The sequence below is a fragment of the Marmota monax genome, unplaced genomic scaffold, assembly GCF_021218885.2.
Source record: "Marmota monax isolate L192 unplaced genomic scaffold, Marmota_monax_Labrador192_F-V1.1 WCK01_AAM20220418_F8-fsc00101, whole genome shotgun sequence".
Classification (NCBI taxonomy): domain Eukaryota; kingdom Metazoa; phylum Chordata; class Mammalia; order Rodentia; family Sciuridae; genus Marmota; species Marmota monax.
In genome coordinates this window covers 4,172,855-4,185,054 of record NW_026692786.1, presented here as the reverse complement: position 1 = coordinate 4,185,054, position 12,200 = coordinate 4,172,855, and positions in this window count along the sequence as shown.

Genomic DNA, 12,200 nt, shown 5'->3' with positions numbered 1-12,200 from the left:
AACACCCCCCCCCCCTTGCACATAGATGCTCCATGGTAACAGCCTTCCCCTAGGAGGGAACCGTGGGGTCAGGAAGCAAGGCTGACCCACCCTGGAAGTGGAGGCAGATCTAAAGGGAGAACTCCAGTGGAAATCTAATCGTTGGTGTTTGTCTTCAGCCAACACAGAAAAGGAACTGGAGCACACTGAAATCTCCCTGCTATGATTGTCTCCCAGCATCTCTATACCCCGCTCCAGTTGCCTTATGACTAAACAGGTTTGTAAGCTCATGCCAAGTCATCTTCCAGTTTCAGAACTGAATGCAGCCAGGTGGATGGGATGGGGGTGGGGGGGGGACCAGGGGAGAGCCAGCCCACACTGTTTGGAGCATTTACCTAGTTTGGTAGACTTCTCCTTGTTTTAGCTTGAATAATGTGGCCAAAAAAAGGTACCTATGAAAAGACTCTGCATTATTTAAGCAGAAGAATATGGCAGTTATAACATACTTAAAAATATACTGCATTATTTACCATGTGCTTTCAGTTAAATTCAGAGAAAAAAAAATCTGAACTCTGTAAAATGAGGTGAGGGCGAGCAAACAGACCCAAATGAAACGGGAAGTTCCCGAGTGACTGCAAATCTGTAAAGAGACAGAGAGAACCCGAGCGCGGGTGACAATGGCATTTCCAATGTTAAGTTGCAAAAATGACAACAAAGAAAATCAAACCAGTGATACAGAGGACAAACACAGTAAGTTCTAGCAGGGCAGGATTTCCTTTTTATGCAAGGAGAGCAGGTGTTCCGAGAGTCTGGATCACAGACATGAAGGGGATCAAGCAAATATCCAAATATTCTTTAAAGTATCAAACGTCCTAACATCCATTCTTCATGACCCTAGAAAAATGATTTGAGATATAGGAAGAAATGGTGAACAAAGATAAATACTTACATCTTTTTCTATATAGCTATAGATATTTAGAAACATATCTATGTCTAAATCTATATCTATGTCCATACCAATGATATCACCAAAGAAGAGACCAGAACAATATAACTGATTCAATTATTAAGGACATAATGGAATGATTCTCTTTGGGGTGAATAAAGGCATTAATCTGAAAATTCATGTGGCTTCACAGTCACAAGGTCATTTTCAAGGTCAATGGAAAAGATGGATTCCTATACATAACTCCGGTGAGGTACTTTTCATTTCAAGGGGAAAGCAAAACACCAGAAGAGAGAGAAAAGTCAACTCTAATAGAAGAAAGATTAGGTTATTTTTCTAACTTGGGCTCTTCAGATCAGGAGTAAAAAAACAAAAAGAATGGATCCAGACCCACCCATGATAGTGATATGTTAGACTTGATATTCAGTTAAGAAACAAAACAGAACCCCTTTGCTACAGGAGATTTAAAAATGTGGCACACAACATAAGCCGGATAGCAGAACAGGAGACAAACTCTTGGTATGTTTAAGGAGGATGGTTATATTAGAGGCTGTGACGTGTGGTCAGCAACTCTAGAAGGTATTCTAGGGAAAAAAACCATACTCCATCAAGAAAAGGAGAGATGCTTTAGTTGGAGGGAATTTTTAAATAGAAAGATTCTTTAAGAATTTCTAATTTCAATCATTGCATGTGTTTGGGACTGGAGTTTACACTACCAATCTGGTCTGAAAATACCCATGAAAATGTAATGTGGCTTCAGGTTGGCACCACTCATAGGTGCCTAGCAGAATTAACTAAATCTTTGGAGAAACCATTTTAAATTCAGATTTCAAAAACTCCGATAGATGAAATCCTAAGCAACACATACTCATAATATAAAATTACAAGTCACATGAACAAAGAAGCCACCATAGTAAGAACAAGCAGAATAAACCAACTAAAGGATGATTAGACATTCAAAACCTAAAGCTAGTGCAATGATAAAATTTAAAAAAAAATTTAGATGTGTTTATTATGTTTAAATAAAAGGGAGTTACAAAAGTGTCACTGTGGTACTAGAAACTACCAAAAAAAATGAGCAGGAACATTTGAAAAAGAATCAGTAGAATTTCTCGAAATTAAAAAAAAAAAAAACAAAACATTGGTGTACAGGTTAAACAGACATAGAAAATACAGTGTGAAAGTATATGTATCTCTTCAGAGTTCCAGAATTAATAGATTGAAAGAATTGAAGAAGGACAGTGGAGCAAATGTTTTTGAAATTGATTGAAGAGAAAAAAACAGCAATCAACATATTCAGAAAGTTCAATTATTACCAAACTGAATAAATATGATCAATCTACACTGGCAAAAAGAAAAACTTTCTGGTGGCCAGAAAATGAAGAGAAATGATATAAAGTAATAATAACAACTGTAGACCAGAATTATCAACAGGAATTCTAGAAGCTAGAAGATGGAAAAGTATCTTGAAATTTTTGAGAAAATTAATTTTCAACTTAGGGTTGCTGGGTACAAATCATATCGTGGAAGAATGAACATTAAATACATATTTCCATTAAAAAAAAACTTGTAGACTTAAAAATACTCTTGGGAAAAGAACTTCTAAAGAACATTCTTCTAATCCAGAAAACTGTTCTCCGATGCAGGAAAGGAAAGTGAACAAAAAAAGTTGCATATATGTTGGCAAATATAATTAAACAACCCATGTACAACACCATGATTTCTAAAACGTACAGTACAAATTGAGTAGAAATAAAATATTGGGAAAAGCATAAATCAGTGGCAGCTGTTAAATATTCTGGGATGGTTGTATTATTTTGGAAGAAAAAAAGATATTGATTAGAAGACAGAAAAACAGAAGACTAATCATTTACAGTTAAAAATACATAGGAAGTTAGAAAAATAAACAGAGAAAAGATACAAAATGAAAACATGAATTTTGCTGGGTGTCGTGGCACACACTGGTAATCCCAGGGGCTGGGGAGGTTGAGGCAGGAGGATCTCGAGTTCAAAGCCAGACTTAGCAAATCAGGCTAAGACTTAGTAAGGCTAAGTGACTAAGTCCCTGAATCTAAATTAAAAAAAAAAAAATGGCTAGAGATGTGGTTCAGTAAAGCACCCCTGGGTTCAATCAATGGTAAAAAATAAATAAATAAATAGAAAGACAACATGAAATTAAATGGTAGAAACAGAGTCAATTATAGCAATTTTGCAATAAATATAAATGCATTAAACTTTTTGAGTTAAGAACAAAGATTATGAAACGGTCATTTGAAGAAAAATACATTGTTTGTAGAAAGAACACCTAAAAAATTCAGATTCAGAAAACTTGAAAGTGTAAGAATGAGTACAGATATACAAGGTAAATGCCAACCAACTAAAAGGAAAGCTCGTGTATCACTAACAATATTAGAGAAATTAGACTTTAAGTCAAAATGCACTCTTGATTATGCAGTATATCATCCCCTATTAAGTTCTACACTTCCATGAATTTAATTACATGACTTTATAATATGCAAATAAAAATGGGCATTCCTCAAGGGAAAACCAAACAACACAATAACCATGGCAGAAGGCTTTAATCCATCTTTCTCATTAAGTGGTATATCAGGTAGGAAAAATGTGATCAAAGATAGAGAAAATTTAAACTAACAAACCTGAGTTAATGGATAAATAATGCTATGGTTTGGACATGCTTTCTCCTCACCACAATAGAAGATGGAAAAGTATCTTGAAATTTGTGAGAAAAGTCATTTTCAATTTAGGATTGCTGGGTATGAATCACATCTTGGAAGAATGAATATCAAATACATATTTCAATTAAAAAACTTGTAGAGTTAAAAAAGACTCTTAGGAAAAGAACTTCTAAAGAACATTCTTCATAATCCAGAAAACTGTTCTCAGATGCAGGAAAAGAGAAGGAACAAAAAAATGTGTTACCAGTATAAGAGTATAATAGTACCTAGAGATGGTGGGTTCTTTAAGGGGAGATTAGGTCATGGGGAATCCACCCCCACGAAGAAATTAATGTGGTCTCTTGGGAGTTTTTGTTCTTGTGGGATTGGATTGGTTACTGTGACAGAGGTTTATATAGAGTGAACTTGGCACCTTCTCTTACTCCCTGGCATGTAGGATCCTCTTCTGGACACATATGCTTGTCCTTCCACCTTTTTTTCCCCCCATGAGGCTCAGCTGCCAAGCAGTCCACGTTCTTGGACTTTCCAGTCTCTAGAACCATAAGCCAGAATTTACCTTTTTTATCATTAAGTTCCCTAGTATCAGGTATTCTGTAATAGCAGCAGAAAATAGATGAGACAAATATAGGAAAAAAAAAACACTCTTCAATAGAGAGAAGACCCTTTTCATGAATATATGGAATATCTGTAAAAATGAAATACATGTAGTAAGCCTCAAAATTTTCAAATGATTCATTTCATACTGAACACATTTAGATATTGAAAGGATTTTAAAAATCTCAAACATAGAACTTTAAAAATACACCTCTAGATACAAAACTCATTATGTTCAATAATGAGAAATCAATTCTAGTTATATAAATATTAAGTTTGTTATGTAATTATTTTATTATAATATAATAATTTATTATAACATGATTATTAATAAATTGTGCTCTCTTCATATATAGTTTAATTTATATACATATATACATATGTTTATCTATATAAATTATACTATGTATAATATATATATATATATATATATATATATATATATATACACATATAGACACACATACACATACACACACACACACACACACACACACACACCCCTGCTCATACTCTTGGAAAACCAGGGATGTTGTATCTAAAGAGACATTTATATTATTTATATTAGGAAAAGATAAATATTAAAAATAAAATAGAAATTAATAAAGTAAAAACAAAAACTGGAGAGATAACAAAGTTAGTATGTGGCTATTCTAAAGGCCAACTGGCAAAATGTATCACAGAAAAAGCATAAGGAGACAGCACAAATAAGAAAGAGCATAAGGAGAAAGCACAAATAAAACAATTTTAGGAATGAACAAGTAAATGTAAAACTGCAGATTCAGCAGAGATCTAAAAATTATTTTTAACTTTATGAAAAAATATTGGACATTTTATTAAAATAGATCTTGAAATAGAAAACAAAACGATTAATCTGGCCAAAGAAGAACTATTAAATTTCAATCATCATAAAATCATTAAGTAATTTGTGTCAACAGTGAAAATCATATTCCCACAAAGAAAACAATGTTAACAGATGATTTTAAAGAAAATTTCTACACATACACACACACACATACACACACAAAGAAGGTACAATTATTTTATAAGACAACAGATATATCCAAACCAGACAAGGAAATGTATAAAAGAACAGTTACAGGTTAATCCTACGATATGGGTTAAAGATGGTTGTGGAGTTAAAATATAAATCTCTCAAAATAATGCCAGGTGAAAAAGAACCTACAATGACCAAGCTAGCTTCACTGCAAGAAGACAAAGCATATGGTTTGAATCTAGAAAGCCCCTGAAGTCTCCTGTGTTGGAGGCTCAGTCCCCAGTGCAGCAATGTCCAGAGGAGGTGGGCCTTTTGGGAAGCAATTGGATCATGAGGGCTCTGACTGTTGAGGGCCACATCCGAGTAGGGATGACGCATGGCATTTTTGCCAGAAGTAGTGGTTGAGAGGTGACGCCAGCTAGCCATTAAGATGATGACTTTTGAGTTCTTTCGGAGTTCCCTTTGAGTTCGGTTGAGCTCTCGAGGGGATTCCTGAAGAGTTCGCATTGGTTGGGGAGGTGCCCGAGGGGGGATTTCCGGTTGGTGGTTCCTGGAGGAGCCGCGTGGTGTTCGGGAGAGTTCCTGGGGAGTGTGTGTGGAGTGTGCTGGTGGAGTTCAGAAATAAAGTTTGTTCCTCTTGAGTGGCTGGTGATTTGTGCCCAGCCAGACTGCAACATCTGACCTCTTCAGGGAGGGGATCAATCCATAGAGAATAGACTGACTACTGGGAGGTGGTGGAAAATGTAGGCAGGTGGGGCATGATTGGATAAAGAAGGTCCCTGGGGACCTGCCCTGGATGGGTATTTCCTGACTAGGGACTTCTCTCTCTCTCTTTTTCTCATGGGTTGGATATGTGGTATCCCCAGAAGTTAATGCGAAAGACAATTCAAGAAATTTTAGAGGTGAAATGACTGGTTTTAGGAGAGTCTTAACATCATCAGTTCATGAATCCACTTGAATGGATTAACTGGGTGGTGACTATCATGTAGGTGTGGCTGGAGGATGTGGATCACTGGGGGTGTGCTTTTGGGGTATACCTTTTGTCCCTGATGATCAAAGCTCACTCTGCTTCCTGGTGCCTCAGCCTGAGCTGCTTTCCTTAGCTACACCCTCCCGCCATGTTGTTCTGCCTCACACTATGGCCACAGCAGCAGAGTCAGCCATCTATAGACTGAGATCTCAGAAACTGGGAGCCCCAAATAAACTTTTCATCCTCTACATTGTTCTTGTCAGGTCTTTTGGTCAAATTGGCAAAAAAAAAAAAAAAAAAAAAAAACTGACTAAAACACTCTCCTGCACGCTCCTTCTAGGGCCTCATGAGCTGAGCAGATTTCCTCTGCCCCATGCAGTCCCAGAGCGATGGAGACAGCCACCTGTGGCCAGGAACCTCTGTAACCAAGGGCCTAAATAAATCTTTCCTCTTTTAAGTTGTTCATGTCAGGTATTTTAGTCATAGCATCCACAAGCTAACGATCACACAAAGTAAGTACCATATTGTACAATTTATAAAGGTTATTCATCACATTAAGAAGAGCATATTACAATCTTTCACTCTGATTATTGATGTTTTCTGTTTCTGATTTTAATTCTCTTAATGTTTGCCTTTTATGTATTTGTAAATTAGGTTTTTGTGGACTTTCCCATTTAGAACTGTGATAGCTTGCCCTGGATTGATCCCCTTTTTATTATGAAATAAATCTTTTTATTTATAATAACATTTCATGTTTTAAAATCTGCTGTTTCTGGCATTCGTACGATTATACTAGCTTTTCTGGTTAAGGTTTTCAAGATATTTTTTCCTATCCTTTTGCTTTCAGCAATTATGTCTTCTCATGCTTAAAGCTGTGAGTATAAGCGGGATGCAGTTAGGTCTTTGCCTTCATGTCCAATCTGACACACTTTGTTATTTGGAGTATTGACCCATTAATATTTAATGTAATTTGGCTTTATTGTGTTTGTGTTCCCATTTGGCTTTTTGTTTTCTCCTTGACACATTTGTTCTATGTGGTTTTGCCTCTCTATTCTTTACTTCTTTGAATTAATCAAAGACTTGTCATTGTTCCCTTCCTTTCCTTTATTAACTTATTTATTGTTTGTTATTTTATTGGTCTTTCAGTAGTTACCCTGGAGATTACAACATAATTTCTTAATGTATTGATGTCTGATACAAATTACTGGCATACTTTGGAGATATTGCCTGTTCAGTTCACATCAATTCTTTAGTTTTCTAGTGCTACAGTATAGTGTAAAGTTAGGTTTATACCATACTGTAGTCTATTAAATGTGCAATAGTATAATGTCTAAAAAACAATGTATAGACCTGGATTGAGAATGCTTTACTGATAAAAACAAACAAACAAATGCTATTGATTCATTTGTGCTTTTGGCAAGTGGTAATCTTTTGGCTAGTATTGGGTCTTCCATTGATGTTAATGGCTGCAGACTAATTAGGGTACTGGCTACTGAAGACTGGGGAGGGGACCATGACAGTTCTTTACAATATATTAACAATGATGTTTGCTGTATTGATTGACTTTTTCTTTCATGGAAGATTTCTCTAAAGTATGAAATGTTGTTTGAGAGCATTTTACTTGCCCTGGAACTTTCAAATTTAGAGTCAATCATCGCCAAACTTACTTCTGCTTCAGCAACTAAGTTATTCACAGTGTCTTCACCTGGAGTCAATTTTGTCTCAAGAGATCACTTTCTTGGCTCATGCATGGGAAGCAACTCCCCATCCATAAGATTTTCCTAATATTGCAGCAACTCAATCACATCTTCAGGCCCTGCTTCTAATTTCTTCTCTCCTTGTTATTTCCACCACTTCTGCAATTGCTTTCTCCACAGAAGTCATGAATCCCTCAAAGGGATATCTGTGAAGGATGGAATCAATTTCTTCTAAATTCCTGTTGACATTTTGATCTTCTTCCATGATGTTCTTAATGGCATCTAAAATGGCAAATCCTACCCAGAAGGTTTTCAATTTAACTTTTCCCAGATCCATCTGAAGAGTCACTACCTATATGTATTTCTTAAATAAGACTTGAAAGTCAAAATTACTCCATAAGTTACTAGTAAAGAATAGATGTTGTACTAACAGGCATGCAAACAACATCTGATCTCATCAAACATCTCCAACAGAGCCCTTGAGTAGTGATAGGTGCTTTGACAATGAGTAGTAATATTTTTGAAAGGTTTTATATATATATAAAATCTGTCATATCATATATTATATATATTATATCATATATTATATTATATTTATATATATTATATATATAATCTGTCATATCATAGGCTATATGACATGTATTATTATATGTATGTTACACATAGAATATATATCACATGATAGCATACACACACACACACACACACACACCCTTTCTGAGCAGTAGGACTAGCAGTTGACTTAAAATATTTAGTAAACTATGTAGTAAATAGTCATGCTGCCATCAGGCTTTGCTTATGCACTTATAGAGCATAGGCAGAGTAGATCTTGTGTAATTTTTAAGTGCCTTAGGATTTTTGGAATGGTGAATGAACACTGGCTTCAACTTCAAGTCACCATCTGTATTAGCCCCTAACAAGGAAATCAGTCAATCCTTGGAAGCTTGGAAGCCAGGCATTGAATTCTCCTCTCTAGCTAAGGCAGACCTAGATAGCAGCTTTTCCAATAGAAGGCTTCTTTACACTGAAAATCTGTTGCCTTGTGCATCCACCTTCCTTAGTTATGGTTGCTAGATCTTCTGGAACACTTGCTGCCTCTTCTAAGTCAACACCTGCTGCACTTTTATGTTGTGGAGATGTCTTTGCTCCTTAAACCTTACATTCCAATTTCTGCTACCTCCGAACTTTTCTCTGCAGCGTCCTCACCTCTCTTAGCTTTCATAGAATTAAAGAGAGGGGGTTTCTCTGGATTAGGCTTTGGCTGTAGGGAAAGTTTTGTCTGGTTTGACGAATTCAGACCACTCAAAACTTTCTCCCTGTCTGCGATTAGGCTGTCTTGCTTTCTTATCATTCACGTGTTCACTGGAGTAGCCCTTTTGATTTCCTTCCAGAGTTTGTTCTTTGCCTTGACATTTTAGCTCCCTCATGCCAAGAGGCCTAGCTCTCAGTCTGTGTTGGTTTTGGACATGTCCTCCTCACTCAGCTTAATCCTGTCTAAATTTTGGCTGGAAGCGAGACGTGACTCTTTTGCTTGAACACTTAGAGGCTATTGAAGGGTGATTCCTAAGTCCAATTTCAATATTGTTGGGTCTCAGGGAATGGGGAGCTCAGAGAAGAGGGACAAGTTGGTGGAGATGTCAGAATACATGTGACATTTTATAGTTAGGCTCATCACTCATTTGTATGGATGTTCTCAGTGCCATCCAAAATAATGACAACAATATCATCAAAGAGCACTGATCCTAGATCACAAGAGCAGATACAGTCACCATAAAGAAGTTTGAACTATCTTGAGAATGATCAAAAAGTGACATAGAGAACCAAAGTGGGTACATTGTCTTGAATAAATGGTATCAGTAGACTTACTTGCTTCAATCTGTGAAGCCCAATAAAGCAAATGTAACGGAATGAGAAATGCCTGCATTACCTTTGTACATTCTTGTTCCAACACAAAGTGTGCAACAATTTAATGCCTTGACCCTCTGCTGCATGTTGCAATTTTATTGTCCTATATTTTAATTCCACATGATTAAAAATCCCACAAGGTATTACTATTATTTTATACAGTCAACATCAATCAAGGTGCATTTATATTTACCTCTGTACTCACTGTTTGTTTTTTGCTTTCTATCTCTTCTTTCAGTTCTCTGGTCACCTTCAGGATCTTCTCCCCACCCCACCCTGCTCAAAGAGCTCTTTTAAGTATTTTAGTATTTCTTTTAGTGCATGTTTGCTAGAAATGGAATCCTTTTTTTTAATCCAAAATTATTTTCATTTTCCTCTTCATCCTTGAAGGATATTTTGGCTTGTTATAAAATTTTAAGACTGGAAACTCTTTTACCTTAGCATATCAGTGATGTCCATGCTCTTATCTTTGACAGCTGTTCATTCTGTTCAGAAGACAGCTGGCAATCTTATTTTTCTCATTTTGAGATAATTTCTTTTTCTCCTACCTCTGGCTGTTTCTAAACCTTTCTCTTATTATTTGGTCTTTAGCAGTCTTAATATGATGTGCCTACATGTAATTTCCTTTACATTTATTCCTCTTGAGGTTCGCAACGACATTTTGAATCTGTCCTTGATCAGTTCTAGAAACTTCTTGATCATTATCACCTTGTTCTTTGGCCCTTTCCCCACCCCTCTAATTCTGGGATTCTGATCACATGTGTTTTACGTCCTTTGACTTTGACTCACATTTGTATCCAATACTCTTTTCTATTATTGTTCATTCTTTTAAATATTCATACTTAGCTTAAATATCATACATTAGCCTGTCTTCAAAAAAAGTAATCCCGGAGTCCATGGTTTCTAATATTCAGTTATGTCCACTTAATAAGGTCTAACGGTGTACTTTACATTTTATAATTTCTGCTGTAGTTCCCACCTTGAATGTCCCCCAAAAGTGAAATAGTGAAACCTAAAAGGTGGGGCTTGATACAAGGAAGTTAGGTCCTTAAGGGTGTGACCTTGAAGGTAATATTGGGACCCTGGCCCCTCCCAGTCTTTCTCTTTGCTTCCTAGCACCCATGGTGAACAGCTTTGCTCCACATCATTGTAAGCCCAAAGCAACGAAGTCAACTGACCATGGATGGAAACCTCTTAACTACAAGCCCAAACAACCCTTTCCTCACTTACGCTTATTTAGCTCACGTATTTTGTTACTGTGATAGAATGATGACCAATGCACTCTCCATTTAATCACAGAGTTATAATTTCGATTACATTGAATGTCTCCTTTTTATTTCTCTTTTTTATTTTATAAATATTCTAATTCTCTGATAATATTCTCCATTCTCCAACATTTAATCTCTTTTCTTGAAATTTCGTCTGTTTTCTTAATCATACCAATCTCATTAGACTAAACTCTATGAAATTATTATTTCATCAGTTATCATCAGCAAAAATATTGCTATATTTCAAGCTAATATGTGTTCATATAGTATATGAGACTCTCTTCTGTTTTCCTTTTGACTTTTGGTTGTGTGGTCCTGAATTTTGATGTGAGTAGCATTATTTTTAATTGAGACTTAATTGCATAGAGTAGAGCACACAGATTTTAATGTGTAACTTGGTGCATGTTTATATATGTACATGCCCACGTGATTTCCACCGAGATGAAAGTGTACAGCATTTTTAGCAACTCAGTAGGTTCCTTCCTAGCTTTTCTCAATCATTATTCTCCCAAGAATGTTGGGAGTTCATTTCTGTTTTGAACTTCTTATAAAATGAAATTATAGAGTATATACACTTGCATGCTTATGGTTATCCTTAACTCTATGTGTTCGTCTGTATTGTATCTCTGTGGTTCCTTTGCAGTGTTGAGTAGTATTTCATTGAATAGATATATCAAAACTTATTTATCCTTTTTATTGCTATGGATACTGTCACTTTCATAAATAATTTATGTCTACAGGACATAAATACTACATAAATAGATATATATTTACAGTTTCTGGGTCATAAGATGCATATGCATTTTGCTTTAGTAGGTATTGCCAAATAGTTTCATAACATGATTATACCAATTTACATTCTCATCCGAAATTTAAGAGAATTCTAGGGGTTCTACATTTTACATTCTCTCAAATGCCTGGAAATGGGAGTCCTTTTAATTTTAGCCTTTCTGTTAGGTGTGTAGTGTGTCTTCTTGAGCTTTAATTTGTATTTCTCTGATGATTGATGCTGTTGATCACTCTTTATTGGTTATTTTAAGATCCTCCATTTGTGAAGTGCCTTTTTAAGTTTCTTTCTGATTTTCTACTGAAGGATCTGAATTTTTCTAATTGTTTAATAGAAACTCTTTTTATACCCTGAATTT